Here is a 22,103-nt window from a genome sequence, read left to right as displayed (position 1 = left end):
ATCAGGAGGGGAACAAAATGTTAAGCACAACCTCACTCTTCTAAATATTTCCATATAAATATAAATACAAAACAGTTTATTCAAAGGGTGGCAAGGTAAGGAGTAAAATAAGAAAAAGCTGAAGAGAAAAGAAATATATAAATTCAACACAAAGTGTAATTATAGCAATTCTGAGGGTACTGTGAAATATGGAAAGATAGTAACCATGGCAGGAGAATACCCTGAGTTTGCATTCATCTCTAATATATTCTTATATGTTTTCAATCTCAGTTTTCTGTTGAACACCATGCATAAGATACACCCTACAGCAAATATAATTAACAAATGTATATATTTGTGCAGAGTTTACTTTTATTTTTCAAGAATTTATTATCAAAATTATTTACGTACTATATTAGAATGAAGAAAATGTGTCTTCTTACTGAAATAGAAACAAGGTAAAGATGCCCACTATCCCCACTAATATTTGATAAGTAGCTGTTAGCCCATAGAATTCAAACAAGACAATCAGAGGCATAACATTGAAACAAAAGAAAACTATCTCTGTTTGTAGATGACTTGATAGTATACATGGAAATACCTTGAGTCAATAAAATTAACTAAAAAAATAATTCAGTAACATATCAAAATGTAAAATTCTCATGTAAAATATAGGTGCATTCATAAACACAAATAAAAACCACTTAGAAGATATAATGGAAGAAAAATTCCATTTACAATAACAACAAAAAAAGAGGAAATAGAAATGGAATAAGCTTAAAAGGAAATGTTAAAACTGCTATGAAGAAAACTATAAAATGCTCTTAGAAGTCACACAGGCTTTGAACAAACATAAAACCCTGCCTTGATTTTATTTAGTAAATCTTAACCATATCATAATGCCAGTCCTCCTTATGTTAATGTATAAGTTTAATGGGATCTCTGTGAGCTGTTTTATGGCACTAGACAAGTGAACACTGAAGTCCATAAGGAAACTAAACACACAATAGTAGCTAGGAAAACACTAGAGAGAAAGAGCTCAGTAGGGTACCAGCCCTTTCAGCACACTAGGAATCCTCTAAAATTAAAACACCATAGTACTGAGGGATACAAAAAGGCCATGAAAGAAATTCCAGGACTATGTGTAGAAATACATGTACATTATAAAGATAGTGTCAAATTACTGAAGCAAAGATAGTGTTTTTAATAAATGGTACTGGAATAAATGGATAAATATCTGAAAAAAGATGAATCATCTTCATTTCATACATCACAGATATATAAGAATAAACTGTTTACAGAGATCTTAAAGTGATATTTATAAATTATATAGTAAAATACAAAGTATTTATAAAAATAATAAAATAAATAATTAGCTAATCTCTCTACAATCTGGGCATGGGGGAAAGGTTTTCTAATTATGAGGATAAATTCAGATGGAAGAAAAAGAAGTGTTGATAATTTTGATTATATAAATTATATTTGGTTATATCAAAAACTTTTGCAAAGAAAAATAGCTTAAGTATATTCAAAGACAAATGACCAACTAGAAAAAGATATTTGTGGCTTTTAGCACAGATAAGGGTTAATATCCCTAACAAGGAAGAACTTTTTAAAATCAAGGGGAAAGACTAAATATCACATATAAATATTAAGAAATATTAACAAATGGTACAAACAATTCAACAAAGAAATAAAAACTGACTCAAGCATATGAAAAAATGTTCAACTTTACTCATCATAAGATACATGCAAATTAAAACTTCCTGATGTACCATCTCTTACCCATTAGATGGCAAAATTGAAAACCTTGACCAGTTCAGTGAGTGTGAAGGAAAAGAGGCAATCTTACGCATTGTTTGTGGGAATGCAAAATAATGCAACTTATATGGAGGGTAATTTTTTAAATATCTAACTATGTAAGCAATGTATTAGTTTGTTAGGGGTAATATAGCAAAATACCACAGACTGGGTGGTTTAACAGATATACGTATATGTGTTTATGTGTGTGTGTATATATACATGCACTTTCTCTGTCTCTTACAAAGCTGGAAAACAGACATTCCAGTTGCAATGAGTACACCTGTACCCAGGTCTTGTTTCTAATACCATTCTTTAAAAAGAAACCAGGGATCCATAGAGAACTAGCTGATTCTAGAGTCAGAGCAGGGTAGAGACAAAAAAAATATGAAATATCTTGTTATGCCAGAAAGTAAAAAGGTGATCCAAAAAATGAAGGGACTTTCATAAGAGAAGTATAGCTACGTCAAAAGTGCCAGTATGGGACAATTTGACGGTGAAAATAATCAGTTATAAACACTTGAGTGCAAAAGAATCCATGGGGCTTCCCTGGTGGCGCAGTGGTTGAGAATCCGCCTGCCGATGCAGGGGACACGGGCTCATGCTCCCGTCTGGGAAGATCCCACATGCAGTGGAGCGGCTGGGCCCGTGAGCCATGGCCGCTGAGCCTGCGTGTCCCGGGCCCACGTACCGCAAAAAAAAAAAAAGAATCCATGAATCCACACAATGGGAAATGCATAATGGAGGAACAAGGGAGGGCTATGTCTTACAGAGGAATGCTGAGTGCTTCCTGACAAATGTGGAGAAAGCGCTGGAGTTGAAATATGATCTTTGTGCAGCCATCACCCTAAAGACTGATTTAGGCAAGAATAGTAGTTCATCAATGGTTGAAAACTGGAGGAGGGGGGATTTGATAAGAAATGAGGGATTTGCGTAATCTTAAAATGTAAGTATACAGTGTGATGTATGATCAAGTGATTAAAACTAGTATCACCAACGAGCAGCAGATGAACATCACATGCTTCCTAAAGTGATGGCCTGAGAGAAGCACAATATCCCTTAAGGTAGTGTACTGTTGAGACTATACATCCTTGTTCAGATCACAAGGAAACATCAAATAAAATCAAAACCAAAATGAAGAATTTTTAAGAGGGGGGGTGGGGAGAACTATACTCTTAGAATATATCAAAATGTCAAAAACTAAACAAAACAAAAAGGGCTGTGGAAATATTCCAAGTTAAAGGGCACTAGAAATTGATAACAAAGAATGTGATCTGGACTGAATACTATACTGGAGGGGAGAAAACAGTATTGTTGTGTCAATTAAGAAAATTAGAATATGATGGTATATTAAAGTAATACATCAAAGCTATATACACTGAAGTTATTTAACTACACTGTAATTATCTAAGATGAAATATTTAATTTTAGGAAATGCACACTAACGCAGGTAGAGATACAGGGCCACAATATATGCAACTTATTCTCAAAGGTTCATTTCGGATAAAAAGAAAACAAAGGAGGATATATACCAGGAAAGAAAGAGTGAGCACAATAATAAATTAGCAAATGGACAAAATGTTAATAATAAATAAAGCTGAGTAAGGGGTATACAGGGGTCATTTGTACTCTTTTCTTCACGTCATTTTCTATATATTTAAAATTATTTCCAAATACAGCTTTTTAAAATATGCCTTGAATTAGTATATGAGACAGAGTGATGAGGAAGTAAGCTTTTCTTAGTGATCATAAAGAAGCTAAAATGGATCCAGAGTACATATTTCAATGTAACTTATATTATTCAAGAATGTTAAGAAAAATTGAAAGTATAAGGGTTTTGGACCGCTCCTTCTCTTGTATCTAATCTATTTCCTACTTAATTCTCTGTGTCCTGAATTCAGATACTTTATCTGAATTTTCTCTTATTTTCGAATGTTAACACTGAAGGAAATATAGAGCTATCTCATTTTACAGAACAGGAAATTAGGTCCAGAGAAGCAAAATAACTTTTTCTTAGCTCACTTGAGATTTTTCCTGAGACGTTTAACTTGAAAGATTGGCATTAACTATTGATTATGGAGGAATTATAGGCATTTTTGTTAGCTTAAATACTTCCCTCTAAATTAACGTGTTAGACATGATTAAATATCAAGTATCTTTAAGAGAAAAAATAATTCAAGATTCACTTTTTCTTCTCTCATTCAACAATTCTGTATATGTAGCAATTTTTGTGCTTCTAATAATTTTAGATTTAAAAAGACAAATAGCTTTGCTTTCTGTTTAATTATGCTTTAAATAAAAACTAAAAATCACTCTTTTGAAGATTATTTCTTAAAAATGATATTGGGTTTTATTTGATATAGTTAGGATGTGTCATGAACTCCGTTATTTAAGTACATTTCCCATTGTATAATTTTGTCATTAAAATGTCATGATCTTTAAAATTGTAATTTAGTTTAGAATTTACTAAAATATGATATGATAGAAACAAATTTCAGTCTAACAGAATATTATGAAGACTGATATCTTAATTCTTCATTCAAATAAATGTTTTTTATTGATAATATATAGAATTTTGCTTTATGCATTTAGTATATAAATTATATTGTGTATTTTTTATTTTGAAAGATGAGGATCTCTAGATCAACTTAATAGAAAATTTGAGTGATATTTACCTGAATTTTTCATATGTTCCTGGGATAATTCTTTTGTAGAAGGGATCATTAAATTGGCCTTGAAAGAATTAATGGAGTTTAATTTTCCTTAGCAGTTTATTCTGGTTATGAAAGTCTGATTAAGTGTTTAAGAATAAAATAAATCAAGTAGATAGTCTAGTCTTTTATAATTCCTATGAATTACCCACCTGTGGACTGTCAGCTCTATAATAAATAGTTCCTCCCAAATTTTAAAACAAAATTATTAACATCCAGGAAATGACAATGCAATAAAATAAAATTTAAATTATTTTAATGTTTTAAATGTGCCTTTAATTAATACCTGAGAATTAATATCTGGCAAAATCATGGGCATTGATAAAATGTAATATATAATGGTAGAAATTAAAGCAATAATTTACAATATATGCTAATTACTGAGGTTTTACACAAAAAGCTTGTGAAAGTATTTTGACTTTACACAAAAAACTTGTGAAAAAGTGGGAAGCAGCTGCATAGCACAGGGAGTTCAGCTCGGTGCTTTGTGACCACCTAGAAGGCTGGGTTAGGGAGGGTGGGAGGGAGACGCAAGAGGGAAGAGATATGGGGATATATGTATAGTAGATTCACTTTTTTATAAAGCAGAAACTAACACACCATTGTAAAGCAATTATACTCCAATAAAGATGCTAAAAAATAAATAAAGACAATCATTAAAAAAAAAAATGAAGAGGGAGAGAGATTTCTCTCTTTCTGCACATGTGCACTGAGAAAAAGCTACATGAGGATGTGAGCACATAGGGAAAAGTTGCCATCTACAAGCCAGGAAGAACGTTCTCAGAAGGAACCAAGTCAGCTGGCACCTTGACCTTGGACTTCCCAGTCTCCAGAACTGTGAGACAAAAAAACTGTCTAAGCCACTCAGTCTATTTTGTTACAACAGCTGAGCCAACTAAGACAACCTTATGCAAAAAACTTGTGAAAATATTTTGCCTTAAGTTCAAATAATAATTTCATGGAATACTTTGCTCTTTATCAAATTTGATGCACAAAGAATTGCTAAAACGCTATATTTATTGAGGGCCTATATGCTTGTATTATAGGCACTGATGGTTAAGCAAATAGGTAAGTATAGCTCCTTGCCCCTGAAGGAGACTAATCACATAAATTGATTCATATGGTGATAAATTCTAGGATGAAAGTGAAAGAAGATGATAAACTAGAGAACGGCTTTGAGGAGAGGAAGACAACTTTGAAGGTTGGTTAGGAATGGACTCTATAAAACAGCAATAGTTAAACAAGCTTGACTAGTAAAAAGTAGGAAGCTTCATGTTAATATGAGGAAATAGTCTTGCAGAATGGGCGACCACCAAGGGCTAAGGCCTCCAGGAGTTTCTGCTATCTGTGATTTCAGGGACTTTCAAATATTTTTGATCTGGTATTGGTGTTTATTGTTTTGAGGAATGCAAATAACATTTCTTAAGCAATGTTAAGCTTTAATTCAATTACCTCAGCTAGTCCTCATATCCATGTAAGGTAATTAAATTCTTATTCCCTTTAAGGATGAAGACTCCTCAGTTACTGTGCCAGGATTCCACAGGGATAACAAGCAGTAGACCAGGAACTGGACCCTAGCTCTGCCCATTCCTGGGCTCACCACACAGTCTCCCTTCTCTGGGGCACATCGCCCTCCACGTATTACATAGTGAGCAACTGTATAGACAACTTTCACTTTCTAAGAAAATTAATTTGTTAATTTCATTATGAGAATTCTAGTGACCATTCTGACATAACTTGAGAAATTCTAGGGCATTGAAAAAATATAAATGAGTCCCAAAGTATCTTCCTAATAAGCATAGACAAAGTATATGTATTATGTGATATGTGTTAAGGTAGAATAGTTCAACAAATTGTTTTGATTAAGGTGGTTATAAACATACTATTGTTTTTTTATATCGGAAATTGTATTCAAGATAAAATAACTATGGTGTCTTGGTGAAAAATACCATAATTGTCCAACTGGGAAAATATTTTTCCTTCATTTACATGCCTTTATGAAATAACAAGACAAAAACATTTCTGTGCCACATTCTGAGTAAGCTTCTCTGATAAATGCTTGAACTGCTTTGAAAACAACTTGCTATAAAATATATATAATTTATTATTATATTATCATTATTATTACTGGTGTCATTAATAATACTATCTATTGTAAAACATGTAGTAATTTTATAACCATTCCAAGATGTATTAGATAAGTTACAGGGAATTTCTGTTACTTACAGAAGTCTGTAGGTTATAACTCACAGAGGACTTAACTAAAGTTGTATTCAAATGCATAGCATATATATTAATAATTGTAGCTAAGAAAACCTTAGCTGTTCTTGATTTCAGTAGTCATTAAAAATACTTTCATGAAATGTACAATTAAAAAATAACTATAAAACAACTAGATCTTATTTTTCTAGATAAAACCAAGACAACTGTGTGCAGCAATAATTTTTTGAATATTTAATTTTCTTAAAGATTCATAGTTTAATCCCCATAATATATACTCACATAATGGAAACTCAAGAACTCACTCAACTAATTTTCAGGTATAATTTTCTCAATGTTTCATAATATACATCAAACTACACTTTACAGATTTTTGAAAAAGTGCACATGCATGATCTTTGATCCTCATAATAATCCTTTGGAATGAACAAGGTAAACATTCAAACTTAAGAGTCGTCAAAGGCCTTTCCATGCTTCTCCTTTGCCATTCAGGAAAGTAAGAAGGTAAATATAGATGCAAAAACAAATGACTATAAGACTCCTAAATTCTTGTAACATTCCAGATTTAACTTTTGTATCAACCATTATCATTTAAGTCATTAAGAAAACAACTTTATCTTTTTCGGATGGGAAGTTGTCTACAGGGTAGATCTTGTCCATTTCCTCAGATCAGAAAAAGAAAGTCAAGTAGATCATATATTTTCACTTCTTTAAACAATCTCATACCTTATGTCCCCCTTTTTGAAGAAGTAGCAATTGTTATATCTGAATATCAAATTCATGTAGTACTTTCCCTAGTGAAGTTTATCCTTGTTTACCTTTTCCAAGTCCTGCATTTTCTAGATACTCTCAAAGTCTCTTAGTGAGCTCCTGAGCTTTTATGATATTTTAAAGTAGCTCATGTTCTGTGTGCCATTAATTCCCTCTAGACATTTAATATGTGAAGATGATCTGAAAGTTCTTATCAGCTAAGTATTGGCTAGAGAAAAACATCATTTATTTATGACAAGTAAATCCATTTAAAATGCAAGTCATTTCCTTTCATTATCTATGTTTGCACAGATTATTATGACACATTATTTTTTGTGATTTATTTTGCCGTTTTAATTTTGCCAGAAGTTGAAGGTATGAAAAAAGGTAATCTTATGCTATGAGAACAAAAGCTCAAGAAAATATTTGTCATCAACGCCAAGTAAGAAACCAACTCAAAGCTTAGTAGATTTCTTTTAAAAGTTTCTTCTAACGTATCTGTGGGTCAACTGGGTCTCAGCTAGTACAGGCTGGACTTAAGAGTAACTTTGCTTCAGGTTGAGAAGGCTGGTATGACTCTACTCTTCATTCTAAGTTTGAGGGGCAGCTGTTCTGCTGGGCTTCTGTTTTCCTCCTTGGGTGAGCAGGCTACCCAGGCCATTTTTTAATTTTATGGCAGGCTGAAATACCTAAGACTTAAGGCTTGTCCTCATTTTACCCACATGCCATCTCCAAAGGAAGCCACATGACCAAGCCCTGTGTCAAGGGGTAGCGAAAATACATCCAGTATGAGGCCATAGCAAGAGCTAAGATATAGAAACAACCGAAGTGTTCATCAATGGATAAATGGATAAGGAAGATGTGGTATATATGTGAAATGGAATATTATTCAACCATAAAAAAGAATGAAGTTCTGCCATTTGCAACAACATGGAAGGACTCAGAGGATATTACGCTTAGTGAAATAAGTCACAAAGAGAAAGAAAAATACTGTGTAATACCACTTATATGTGGAATCTAAAAATGCCAACTCCTAGAAACAGAGAGTAGAATGGTGGTTACCAAGGACTCAGAGGTGGAGGTAATAGGGAGATACTGGTCAAGGGGTTCAAACTTCCAGTTGTAAGATAAATAAATTCTGGAGATCTAATGTACAGCATGGTGATTATAATTAATAATACTATATCATATATTCGAAAGTTGCTAAGAGAATGTACCTTACAAGTTTTCACCACAGAAAAGAAGTAGTAACTATGTGATATGATGCAGGTGTTAGCTAATGTTATCATGGTAATCAGTTCACAATACATAAGTATATTAAATCAACATGTTGTACACCTTAAACTACACAATGTTATATGTCAATCATCTCTCAATTAAGTTGGGGAAAAATTAAAACAAAGGCAGAAAAATTTTCACATATACACAAAGATATAGATGCAGGGACAGGCAAACAACCAGTGCCAATCATTTAATAGTTAACAAAAATGTTTGATCATGTTTATGTGTATATTCCTAATAAGAAATTAAAACATGAGTAATCAAGTTGAATTTATCATGAAATATAATGTTCAGATATATTTAGACATTTTGTGTATCATACAAAATATCTATATCGTGAAACAGCTTAAAATTCAATAATTGTATTTTGTTTATTATTCTTCAACAGATAAATATCAAATAAGAACTACATACCACAAACTCTGATTGTAATAGTATTAATATTTCTTTAAATCTTACTGCCTACAAAGAACTGTGTTAAAATCTTTTTTTAGGAATGAGTTTAATCTTCACAAAAAATACCACGGGGTGCTTATGATTATCGCAAATTTATGGAGGATAAAAATTAAGACAGAAAGTTTAAGGGATGTGTTCAGGATCAAAGATACAATTTAAACTTACACACTCTATACTCACGGAGCATACATTCTTATAAATGCTAATTTGTCTATAAGTAAGTATTGTCTGATTTTTCAAGTACTTCTAAACTAACAGCAAATACAAAAATAGATTTAAAATAGCAATGTGCTCAGAAAGTGCAAGAAAAATATTTTGAGAAAAGCAAGAAAAATGTTTCCCAATATTCAGTCTAAGGAAATTACTATAAAAATTCTGGAATCATTTCATTCCCTGATCAAAAATCAATGTGATCTTCCTTTTTAAAATCCATTTAATATCTTCTTCTTGTATTTAGGCATCTATTAAAAGGACAGAGGGGGACCTCAAGATGGCAGAGGAGTAAGATGTGGTGACCACTTTCCTCCCCACAAATACATCAAAAATACATCTACATGTGGAACAACTCCTACAGAACAGCCACTGAATGCTGGCAGAAGACCTCAGACTTCCCAAAAGGCAAGAAACTCCCCCAAGTACCTGGGTAGGACAAAAGAAAAAACAGAGACAAAAAAATAGGGATGGGACCTGCACCTTCGCGGGGGAGCTGGGAAGGAGGAAACGTTTCCATACACTAGGAAGCCCCTTCACTGGCGGAGATGGGGGGTGGGCGGGGTGGGGGGAAGCTTCGGAGCCTTGGAGGAAAGTGCAGCAACAGGGGTGCAGAGGGCAAAGTGGAGAGATTCCTGCACAGAGTATCAGTACCAACCAGCATTCACCACCCTGAGGGGCTTGTCTGCTCATCCACTGGGGTGGGTAGGGGCCGGGAGCTGAGGCTCGGGCTTCGGAGGTCAGATTCCAGGGAGAGGACTGGGGTTGGCTGTGTGAAGACAGCCTGAAGGGGGCTAATGCACCATAGCTAGCCAGGAGGGAGTCTGGGGAAAAGTCTGGACCTGCCTAAGAGGCAAGAGACCACTCTTTTGGGGTGCATGAGGAGAGGGGATTCCTTCCCTGTCTGCCCACAGAAGGCAAAGCACTGCCTAAATGAACTCCAGAAATGGGCACGAGCCACAGCTATCAGCTCAGATCCCAGAGATGGGTATGAAACGCTAACACTGCTGCTGCAGCCAGCAAGAAGCCTGTGTGCAAGCACAGGTCACTATCCACACCCCACAGGAGCCTGTGCAGCCCGCCACTGCCAGACTCCAATGATCCAGGGACAACTTCCCCAGAAAGAACACACGGTGTACTTCAGTCTGTTGCAATGTCACACCAGCCTCTCCCGCCGCAGGCTCACCCTGAATTCTGTACCCCCTCCCACCCCTTGGCCTAAGTGAGCCAGACCCCCCTAATCAGCTGCTGCTTTAACCCCATCCTCTCTGGGTGGGAACAGAAGCCTGAGGGCAACCTACATGCAGAGGTGGGGCCAAAACCAAAGCTGAACCCCAGGAGCTGTGTGAACAAAGAAGAGAAAGGGACATTTCTCCCAGCAGCCTCAGGAGCAGATTAAATCCCCACAATTAACTTGATGCACGCTGCATCTCTGGAATACCTGAATGGACAAAGAATCATCCCAAAATTAAGGAGGTGGATTTTGGGAGCAACTGTAGACTTGAGGTTTGCTGGCTGCAACTGATTTGTTTCTGATTTTTAATGTTTAGCGTAGTATAGTTTTCAGTGCTTGTTATCACTGGTGGATTTGTTTATTGGTTTCGTTACTCTCTTCTTTTTTTAAGTTATTATTATTTTTAATTTTAATAATTTTTAAAATTTATTCCATTTTTATTATCATTTTTTTCTTTCTTTTTTTCTCCCTTTTCTTCTGAGCAGTGTGGATGACCGGGGCTTGGTATACCAGCCGGGTGTCAGGCCTGAGCCTCTGAGGCGGGAAAGCTGAGCTCAGGACACTGGACCACCAGACACCTCAGGGCCCCTTGTAATATCAGTGAGGACTCTCTCAGAGATCTCTGTCTCAACGCTAAGACCCAGCTCCAACCAATGGCCAGCAAGCTTCAGTGCTGGATGTCCCATGCCAAGCAAGACAGGAACACAACCCCACCCATTAGCAGAGAGGCTGGCTAAAATCATACTAGGTTCACAGACACCCCAAAACACATCACCGGACACAGCCCTGCCTGCCAAAAGACAAGATCCAGCCCCACCCACCAGAATACAAGCAACAGTCTCCTCTACCAGGAAGCCTACACAAGCCATTGCAACAATCTCACCCACTGGCAGCAGACAATGAAACAAATGGGAACTATAAACCTGCAGCCTGCAGCCTGTGAAAAGGAGATCCCAAACACAGTAAGTTAAACAAAATCATAAGACAGAGAAATAAGCAGAAGATGAAGGAGCAAGGTAAAAACCCACCAGACCAAACAAATGAAGAAGAAATAGGCAGTCTACCTGAAAAAGTATTCAGAGTAATGATAGTAAAGATGATCCAAAATCTTGGAAATAGAATGAAGAAAATACAAGAAACATTTAACAAGGACCTGGAAGAACTAAAAAGCAAATAAACAATGAGGAACAACACAATAAATGAAATGAAAAATTCTCTAGAAGGAATCAATAGCAGAATAACTGAGCCAGAAGAACGGATAAGTGACCTGGAAGATAAAATAGTGGAAATAACTACTGCAGAGAAGAAAAAAAAATGAAAAGAATGGAGGACAGTCTCATAGACCTCCGGGACAATATTAAATGCAGCAATATTCAAATTATAGGGGTCCAAGAATAAGAAGAGAAAAAGAAAGTGTCTGAGTAAATATTTGAAGAGATTATAGTTGAAAACTTCCTTAACATGGCAAAGGAAATAATCAATTACAGGAAGCACAGAGAGTCCCATACAGGATAAATCCAAGGAGAAACACTCCAAGACACATGTTAATCAAACAATCAAAAATTAAATACAAAGAAAAAATATAAAAAGCAGCAAGGGAAAAGCAACAAATAGCATACAAGGGAATGCCCTTAATATTAACAGCTGACTTTCAGCAGAAACTCTGCAAGCCAGAAGAGAGTGGCAGGACATATTTAAAGTGACGAAAGGGAACAACCTACAACCAAGATTACTCTACTCAGCAAGGATCTTACTCAGATTTGATGGAGAAATTAAAACCTTTACAGATAAGAAAAAGTTAAGAGAATTCAGCACCACCAAACCAGCTTTACAGCAAATGCGAAAGGAACTTCTTTCAGCAGGAAACACAAGAAAAGGAAAAGACCTATAAAAGCAAACCCAAAACAATTAAGAAAATGGTAATAGGAACATACATATCGATAATTGCCTTAAACATAAATGGATTAAATGTTCCAATCAAAAGACATAGACTGGCTGAATGGATACAAAAACAAGATCTGTATATATACTGCCTACAAGAGACCCACTTCAGACCTAGGAACACATACAGACTGAAAGTGAGGGGATGGAAAAAGATATTCCATGGAAATGAAAATCAAAACAAAGCTGCAGTAGCAATTCTCATATCAGACAAGATAGACTTTAAAATAAAGACTATTACATGAGACAAAGAAGGACACTACATAATGATCAAGGGGTCGATCCAAGAAGTTATAACAACTGTAAATATTTATGCACCCAACACGGGAACACCTCAACATAAGGCAAATGTTAACAGCCATAAAAGGGGAAATCAACAGTAATACAATCAAAGTAGGGGACTTTAACACCCCACTTTCACCAATGGACAGATCACTCAAAATGAATATAAATACGAAAACACAAGCTTTAAATGACACATTAAACAAGATGGAATTGATATTTATAGGACATTCTATCCAATAACAACAGAATACATTTTCTTCTCAAGTGCTCATGAAACATTCTCCAGGATAGAGCATACCCTGGGTCACAAATCAAGCCTCAGTAAATTCAAGAAAACTGAAATTGTATCAGATATCTTTTCTGACCACAACGCTATGAGACTAGATATCAATTACAGGAAAAAAGCTGTAAAAAATACAAACACACAGAGGCCAAAAAATACACTACTAAATAACCAAGATATCACTGAAGAAATAAAAAAATACCTAGAGACAACTGACAATGAAAACACAACTACCCAAAACCTATAGGATGCAGCAAAAGCAGAAAGTTTTCTAAGAAGAAAGTTTATAGCAATACAATCCTACCTCAAGAAACAAGAAATTTCTCAAATAAACAACCTAACCTTACACCTAGAGCAATTAGAGAAAGAAAACCAGAAAAAAAACCCAGGAAAGAAATCATAAAGATCAGATCAGAAATAAATGAAAAAGAAATGAAGAAAACAATAGCAAAAGTCAATAAAACTAAAGCTGGTTCTTTGAGAAGATACACAAAATTCATAACCCATTAGCAAGTCTCATCAAGAAAAAAAGGGAAAAGACTCAAATCAACAGAATTAGAAATGAAAAAGGAGAAGTAACAACTGACACTGCAGAAATACAAAGGATCATGAGAGGTTGCTACAAGCAACTATATGCCAATAAAATGGACAACCTGGAAGGAATGGACAAATTCTTAGAAAAGCACAACCTTCAGAGACTGAACCAGGAAGAAATAGAAAATATAAACAGACCAATCACAAGCACTGAAATTGAAAGTGTGATGAAAAATCTTCCATCAAACAAATGCCAAGGACCAGATGGCTTCACAGGCAAATTCTATCAAACATTTAGAGAAAAGCTAACACCTGTTCTTCTCAAATTCTTCCAAAATATAGGAGAGGGAGGAACACTCCCAAACTCATTCTACCAGGCCACCATCACCCTAATACCAAAACCAGACAAAGATATCACACAAAAAGAAAACTATAGGCCAACATCAATGATGAACATAGATGCAAAAAACCTCAACAGAATACCAGCAAACGGAATCCAACAGCACCTTAAAAGGATCATACACAATGATCAACTGGGGTTTATCCCAGAATGCAAGGATTCTTCAATATACACAAATCAATGTGATTCACCATATTAGCAAATTGAAGGATAAAAAGCATATGATATTCTCAATAGATGCAGAAAAATCTTTTGACAAATTTCAACACCTATTTATGATAAAAACCCTCCAGAAACTAGTCATAGAGGGAACTTACCTCAACATAATAAAGGTCATATACGACAAACCCACAGCCAACATCATTCTTAACGGTGAAAAACTGAAACCATTTCCTCTAAGATCAGGAACAAGACAAGGTTGCCCACACTCACCACTATTATTCCACATAGTTTTGGAAGTTTTAGCCACAGCAATCAGAGAAGAAAAATAAATGAAATGGCTCTAAATCAGAAAAGAAGTTAAACTGTCGCTCCCTGCAGATGACTTGATACTATACATAGAGAATCCTAAAGATGCTACCAGGAAACTACTAGAGCTAATCAATGAATTTGGTAAAGCAGCAGGATACAAAATTAATGTACTGAAATCTCTTGCATTCCTATGCACTAATGATGAAAAATCTGAAAGAGAAATTAAGGAAACACTCCCATTTACCACTGTAACAAAAGGAATAAAACACCTAGCAATAAACCTACCTAAGGAGACAAAAAACCTGTATGCAGAAAATTATGATACTGATGAAAGAAATTAAAGACGATACAAACAGACAGAGAGATATACCATGTTCTTGGATTGGAAGAATCAACATTCTGAAAATGATGATACTACCCAAAGCAATCTACAGATTCAATGTAATCCCTACCAAACTACCACTGGCATTTTTCGCAGAACTAGAACAAAAAATTTCACAATTTGTGTGGAAACACAAAAGACCCCGAATAAAAAAGCAATCTTGAGAAAGAAAAATGGAGTTGGAGGAATCAGGCTCCCTGTCTTCAGACTATACTACACAGCTACAGTAATCAAGACAGTATGGTACTGGCACAAAAACAGAAATATAGATCAATGGAACAGGATAGAAAGCCCAGAGATAAACCCACACACATATGGTCACCTTATCTTTGACAAAGGAGGCAACAATATACGATGGAGAACAGACAGCCTCTTCTGTAAGTGGTGCTGGGACAAGTGGACAGCTACATGTAAAAGAATGAAATTAGAACACTCCCAAACACCATACACAAATATAAACTCAAAATGGATTAAAGACCTAAATGTAAGGCCAGACACTTTAACATTCATAGAGCAAAATATAGGCAGAACACTCTATGACATAAATCACAGCAAGATCCTTTTTGATCCACCTCCTGGAGACATGGAAATAAAAACAAAAATAAACAAATGGGACCTAATGAAAGTTAAAAGCTTTTGCACAGCAAAGGAAACCATAAACAAGACAAAATGACAACCCTCAGAATGCAAGAAAATATTTGCAAATGAAGCAACAGACAATGGATTAATCTCCAAAATTTACAAGCAGCTCATGCAGCTGAATATCAAAAAAACAAAAAAAAACCAATCCCAAAATGGGCAGAAGCCCTAAATAGACATTTCTCCGAAGAAGATATACAGATTGCCAACAAACACATGAAAGAATGCTCAACATCACTGATCATTAGAGAAATGCAAATCAAAACTACAATGAGGTATCACCTCACACCGGTCAGAATGGCCATCATCAAAAAATCTACAAACAATAAATGCTGGAGAGGGCGTGGAGAAAAGGGAACCCTCTTGCACTGTTGGTGGGAATGTGGATTAATACAGCCACTACGGAGAACAGTATGGAGGTTCCTTAAAAAACTAAAAATATTACTACCACATGACCTAGCAATCCCAGTACTGGACATATACCCTGAGAAAACCATAATTCAAAAAGAGTCATATACCACAATGTTCATGGCATCTCTATTTACAATAGCCAGGACATGGAAGCAACCTAAGTGTCCATCAACAGATGAATGGATAAATAAGATGTGGCACATATATACAATGGAATATTACTCAGCCATAAAACAAAATGAAACTGAGTTTTTTGTGGTTAGGTGGATGTACCTAGAGTGTGTCATACAGAGTGAAGTACGTCAGAAAGAGAAAACCAATACCATATGCTAACACACATATATGGTATTTTTTTAAAAATGGTTCTGACGAACCTGGTGGGGGGACAGGAATGAAGACACAGACGTAAGGAATGGACTTGAGGCCACATGGAGGGGGAAGTGTAAGCTGGGATGAAGTGAGAGAGTAGCACTGACATATATACTACCAAATGCTAGTGGAAAGCAGCTGCATAGCACAGAGAGATGAGCTTGGTGCTTTATGACCACCTAGAGGGGTGGCCTAGGGAGGTTGGGAGGGAGACGCAACAGGGAGGCGATATGGGGATATATGTATAACTGAATCACTTTGTTATACAGCAGAAATTAACACACCATTGTAAAGCAATTATACTCCAATAAAGATGTTTTAAAAAAAGATATAGAAGTAAAGTTGCTTGACTCTACAACAAAATGAAATGTATAGCATTTCCTCTAACATTGATTTTATCATTTAAGAAATAATTAGAATTTTTCTGCTAGAGAACAGATTTTTATCGAAACATCAAAAGATTTTTGCTAACTTTATCTTTTAATCTTAATCTTTGTGGCAATTATTCCCAGACCCTATTGTGGTTTCCTGCACAAAATTATACCCTTAAGCATAGCAGACTTACATTTACTACAGGCTCAGAACAATAAAAATTCAACAGCAGGTGAAAATATGTTTTATATGTTCAGTTGACTTTACACACAACTCAAAAATATTGGCAAGTGACAGTTAATTATGTTACTCTAGTTTCTTTAATAGATCTCAAAAATTGCCAACTCAAACGGAGATTATTAATTTCTAGTTATTTAGAGGTAGATTATTCCTATTTTTTAAATCTTCAAATAAGTCTCTGTATTTATGATTTAAAAATTTCTCCCCTATTCAATGTTGTAGCACTGTCACTCTGTTTTTTAACTTATGTTATCTTCAAATATAAAATGAAGGAAATTTGTGGCACATAAAAATATAAATAAACTAGACATGAGTAATCCTAAATAAATTAATTAAATAAAAGGAGATAGAAATAGCATAAAACTGTTAAAGCACATAGTTAATATGTGTAAAATAACTTGACTTTTTCTCATTTCATAAGTTCATAGCAATATTAATGCATATCATTGCCAAAAATATATTTATTAAATGTTGATTTTCAACATAAAGATTCATTTTGTATTCTACATGCAGAAAAATTTGCTATTAAGTTGGATCATATACTTATATAATTTTTCACAGGGAAAAAAATGTACATAACACATAGAGCACTCTATAGCATCTTGCCACCCTCAGGGGACACAGCAACATCCCATAATAACACTCAGCATTTTTGCACAGGTACAGGAAGAATAAGGAAATATTAAATCCAAATGTTCTGTGTATCCATTCACAGAGGAGCACTTTAATTCAAATCATAACTGAACCACTGGTGTGTGAGAACTAATGGACATATTTAAATCAAATTAGCTTGAACAATTTCCTAGGACAAGCATTTGCTAACACGCAGTGTGTGGGGTTAATTTTGGTATGATTTCTATTTTGAATTCAGAATTTCTCATGTCCTCACATCTGTCAAAAATATCTTGATTCTCCTAGAGTAGGCTCCAAACCTTCACTAAAAGTTCTTCAAATTTATCCTTGTCATGACGAGTCCTGCTCTGAGAGTCTGCCTACTCAGAGTGCTTTGGTGATGTCATTGAGTGCATCTGTGCCTTCTAGTCACATAATAGCCCGTCAATTCCTAGATTCTCTACAGTGACTCTGAGTTTGAGGGACCAGTGGAACAGGCTGATTTTGACAGGACTCTGAAATCTTTGGGGTCTCCCATGAACAGAGGTGAGAACTAGAGAAGTGGGGTCTCCAGGCCAGAAGGGAATACGTTGCATCCCTAACGATCCATCTTGAGGCCCCCAAGCACTGAGTTCTGAAATCGCCTCAAAAGAAATGAACAAGTCCAAGCCACTGCTCCATCTTTACATCATTAATTCTCAAGATATACACCTAAAAGGGACATTCTAGATCATGTTCCCTGAGCTACTCAATTGACAGGTGAGAAACAGAGGTTCATAATTATCAGCAAACAGCTAATGCTTTCTGACACGAACATCATACAGAACATATAAACATAATAAAGAACCAACCTCTGGATTTTTCTTAAATATTCAGTTCTAAAAGTCTATGGTTTGCCTTCAATATATAAGCACTTTTTTAATTTTTCAAAGTATATTTCTATGATGTCACTGTTATATCACTTCTGATTGCAACATTTAAGTAAGTTGCATTTTGGCAGGAAGAAAACAAACACAACTATAGCCAATTTATTTAGCCAAGGATTACAAAATAAATAAAGGTGGTATGGTGATGACATAAAGCAGAAAATATATTAATGATTGAAGCTGCTTGTCCCTGGTGGTCATGTTCCCTAACTATGGGCATAGCTGCTGCTGATCTTCTCCGCGGAGAGAATTTACCAGAGTTGAGAAAACAACATAATCTTAGTTTTACACTGTCATCAGGGCTTAGAACATTATATGAGAAGAAATGATACTCACAACGTATGTTACTTTCATTTAAAGATTTACAAACATCAGGCTTTCGTGTATCTGAGGCCAATGTAATATCAACCGGGCCACATTCTCATCCAGAGAGACAGCAAAGTCAGTCCCAGGTGTCACAAGACAATATCTGTCTTCATCTTTCCAGTAACCCAGAAAGACATTTTCTTTCAGCCCATGACCTGATGATGGTTTCATTTTCTTTTACATGGATGAAACTGACAGTGAGTTTTGTCTAGGGACCTGAATCACAAAGTTACTTTACTTCTCATACCAATAACCTACATTTAAGGAAGATCAAATAGATATTATTATCATTTAAAGAGCGGGAAACTGAATTCCAAAGAAATAAAGTGATAAGCTTGGGGTCAGAGAGGTAGTTATGGACACAGCCAAAAAGGTCCCTGATGCCAGCCCAGATGGCTTTTCACAACCCCAAACTATTATTTTTATGAAGAAATTGTAGCTACATAAACATTTCTGGGAATCATGACACTGAAAAGGGCCTATTTAGAAATGAGTATAAACTTCATAAAATACATTAGAAAATGAACTATTTGCTGATAGCCATTACTATTTGCATATATATAGTTTTTTACTATGAATTGGAGAGAAAGACTGGTTTCAGATACTCTCTTACATATAGTTATAAAATCAAACTTTAATTCTCTGATCCACCAATTTTTAGTAGTTGCAGAGAATCTATAAGAAAAACTTATATTAAGGGGATTAGGATCTAGGTGTTGATTGAAATAAAGAATTGTATTTATGAAAAGCTATAGTCTTTATAGTAGCATATTATCGCCTAGAGATAGAATATTACTCTAACCTGCAAAATAGTAGACTCAAAATAGGAAAACAGTAAGAAAAAGAATTAAAATTGGCCATCATAAGTGTTGGAGAAAACCATGTGATAGAAGGAATGGAGACAAGTGGGATGATTGATAATTAAACACTGGAGTCCCACATAATACACTGAATCCTACATAATTATGAAACCTTTTTTTCTTTTTAGCTGGAACTCAACCTGAGAATAGTTCTGTGTCGCTGAAAGGCAAAGTGAGCCAGAACTCTTCCTACTAACAGAACTCAAGACAAAGTAATTCCTAGAGCAGAACAAGATGGCAGAGATGAGCAGCACAACTCAGAAAAAAGCAAAAGTTCATCTTCTCTTCTAACTTCACTGTTAAATGTTATCCTTTCAAATTCCTCAGAGACACTGCTCTCTCAACTATCCTTTCCCTCCAGAGGTTCTTGAACTTCTCTCTTTTCCCACAAGCTCACTAGCTCTTTTATCACATAATATTTCCAAATGTCCTTCCTACTTTATATGATAGAGAAGGGAAGGAAAGAAGAAAGGAAGAATACAAGGCAGCCCCCCAAGAAAAACCCACTTTGACTCAATTTCATGTCCCGTTGAACTACTAAGTACCTTCTCGCTCTCCCATCAGGGCAGTCTCTTAAGTGATCATCTCTTCCCAAGGAACCTTCTATCACCTGCAGCTCATTATTGAACCTTGGTTTTCCCACCCATGCATCCACTGAAATCGTTCTGGCTAATGTCACCAATGGCCTTGGTACTAAGTCCATAGCATACAAATGACTCCTCCAATCCTGACTTCTCTAAAATATGTTGACGCTTTGCTCGTTGGGGCTTACTTGCAATCTGGATTTATTCCATTCTGTGTACCCCCTGGGTTTTTGGATGTTGTTTACAGTCTGCCAGTGAGATGTACTTACTTAAATTTAGAACACAGAAGCAAAATGAGCTTCTGCCTCTGGCATTGTCTGCATGGGTTTTTGGCAAACATGGGTATTGTCAGAGACTGGCCAGGCTTCATGTTCCTCTGCCATTCAGCTGTTTAGGATTGCACAGCAGCTTTGACTGCAGCCAATGTTTTCTGCAGCTTCTAAACTCTGGGTGTCATCAACAACTTGCTGGTATGTTCCATGCAGATTGCAGTGGCATGACTTAAAGTTCTATTGGCAGCCGTATCCAACTTCTGTTCCTCCTGTCCCTCCAGCAAGTCAGTAAGCACTTCCTTCCCTCTATTACATTTCTTATTGATGGGAATGCATAGAGTGGTTTCTCTTCTCCACTCCTAAACTCTGATTCTACAGTTTCTTACCAAGAGCGGTTCTAGGGAACAGACTTTAAAGATGGGCATTTGAGATTAGTTGTTATCTATTTTTATCTTGATAAACCTGACATAACAAAATACAAGATACACATTTTGATCCTGCAAGTTATAATATTGTATGTATGTAGATTATATGCAGATTATAATATACATTGAATTCTTATAATCAGATCGCTTAAAAATTAGGGACCATCTGGAAAATGGATCTGATAACAGGAATGTTATCTTTGCTGGATTCTAGGTACCTTGAGCTCAGAAATCCCACTGAGCCTTTGTTGGCAAAGCAGCACCAGCCCTCCTCTTGAGTTGCAGGAGGTTAGCCCTCTCTAGCTTGAAGACCTTTATTGATTTTTTAACATATACATGGATCTATTCTTTTTCAAGTTCTATTCCCATTTAGGTTGTTACCTAATATTGAGCAGAGTTCCCTGAGCTCTACAGTAGGTCCTTGTTGGTTATCCATTTTAAATATAGCAGTGTGTACATGTCAATCCCAAACTCCCTAACTATCCCTCTCCCCCAACCTTCCCCACCCCGAAACCATAAATTAATTCTCTAAGTCTGTGAGTCTGTTTCTGTTTTGTAAATAAGCTCATTTGTATCACTTTTTTTTAGATTCCTCATATAAGCGATATCATATGATATTTCTCTTTCTTTTGAAGATCTTTAATGACCTCATATTGTTGTGATCCACCTTTGTCTTAAATAGATGGACAGCTTACTTATATGCTAATATAGGTATAGCACCTATACCTATATTTTGGTCTTTAAACAGAGACTTTCACTTCCTCATCACAATGAAGATTCTGAGCCTCTCAACCAGACCCCAATCTGAGCTACTTTTCATTTCCAGCTATCTTAAAAATAGAGATGGCCCAGCTCCCTAAGTCAGAATTCTATGACACTACTAAAATACTAAGCTGTAAATCATCTTTCCAGCTTACCCCCAAGGAGACTCACAGTCATTTACCCCAGATGTTGTGCACTGGAAAAAGAAAATATGTAGATTTTTCTGGAAACTTTATTCTCGTTCTCTGGCTTTGAACTGTTTGCTAATCACAGGAGGCCAAATAAAAAGAGGTGTAGCATAGATAGTTAACCCTCAACAAATTTTCAT

This window comes from Phocoena phocoena, chromosome 1 (assembly GCF_963924675.1).
Source record: "Phocoena phocoena chromosome 1, mPhoPho1.1, whole genome shotgun sequence".
Classification (NCBI taxonomy): Eukaryota; Metazoa; Chordata; class Mammalia; order Artiodactyla; family Phocoenidae; genus Phocoena; species Phocoena phocoena.
The sequence above is the reverse complement of the archived record's forward strand: the minus strand, read 5'-3'. Positions refer to the sequence as shown.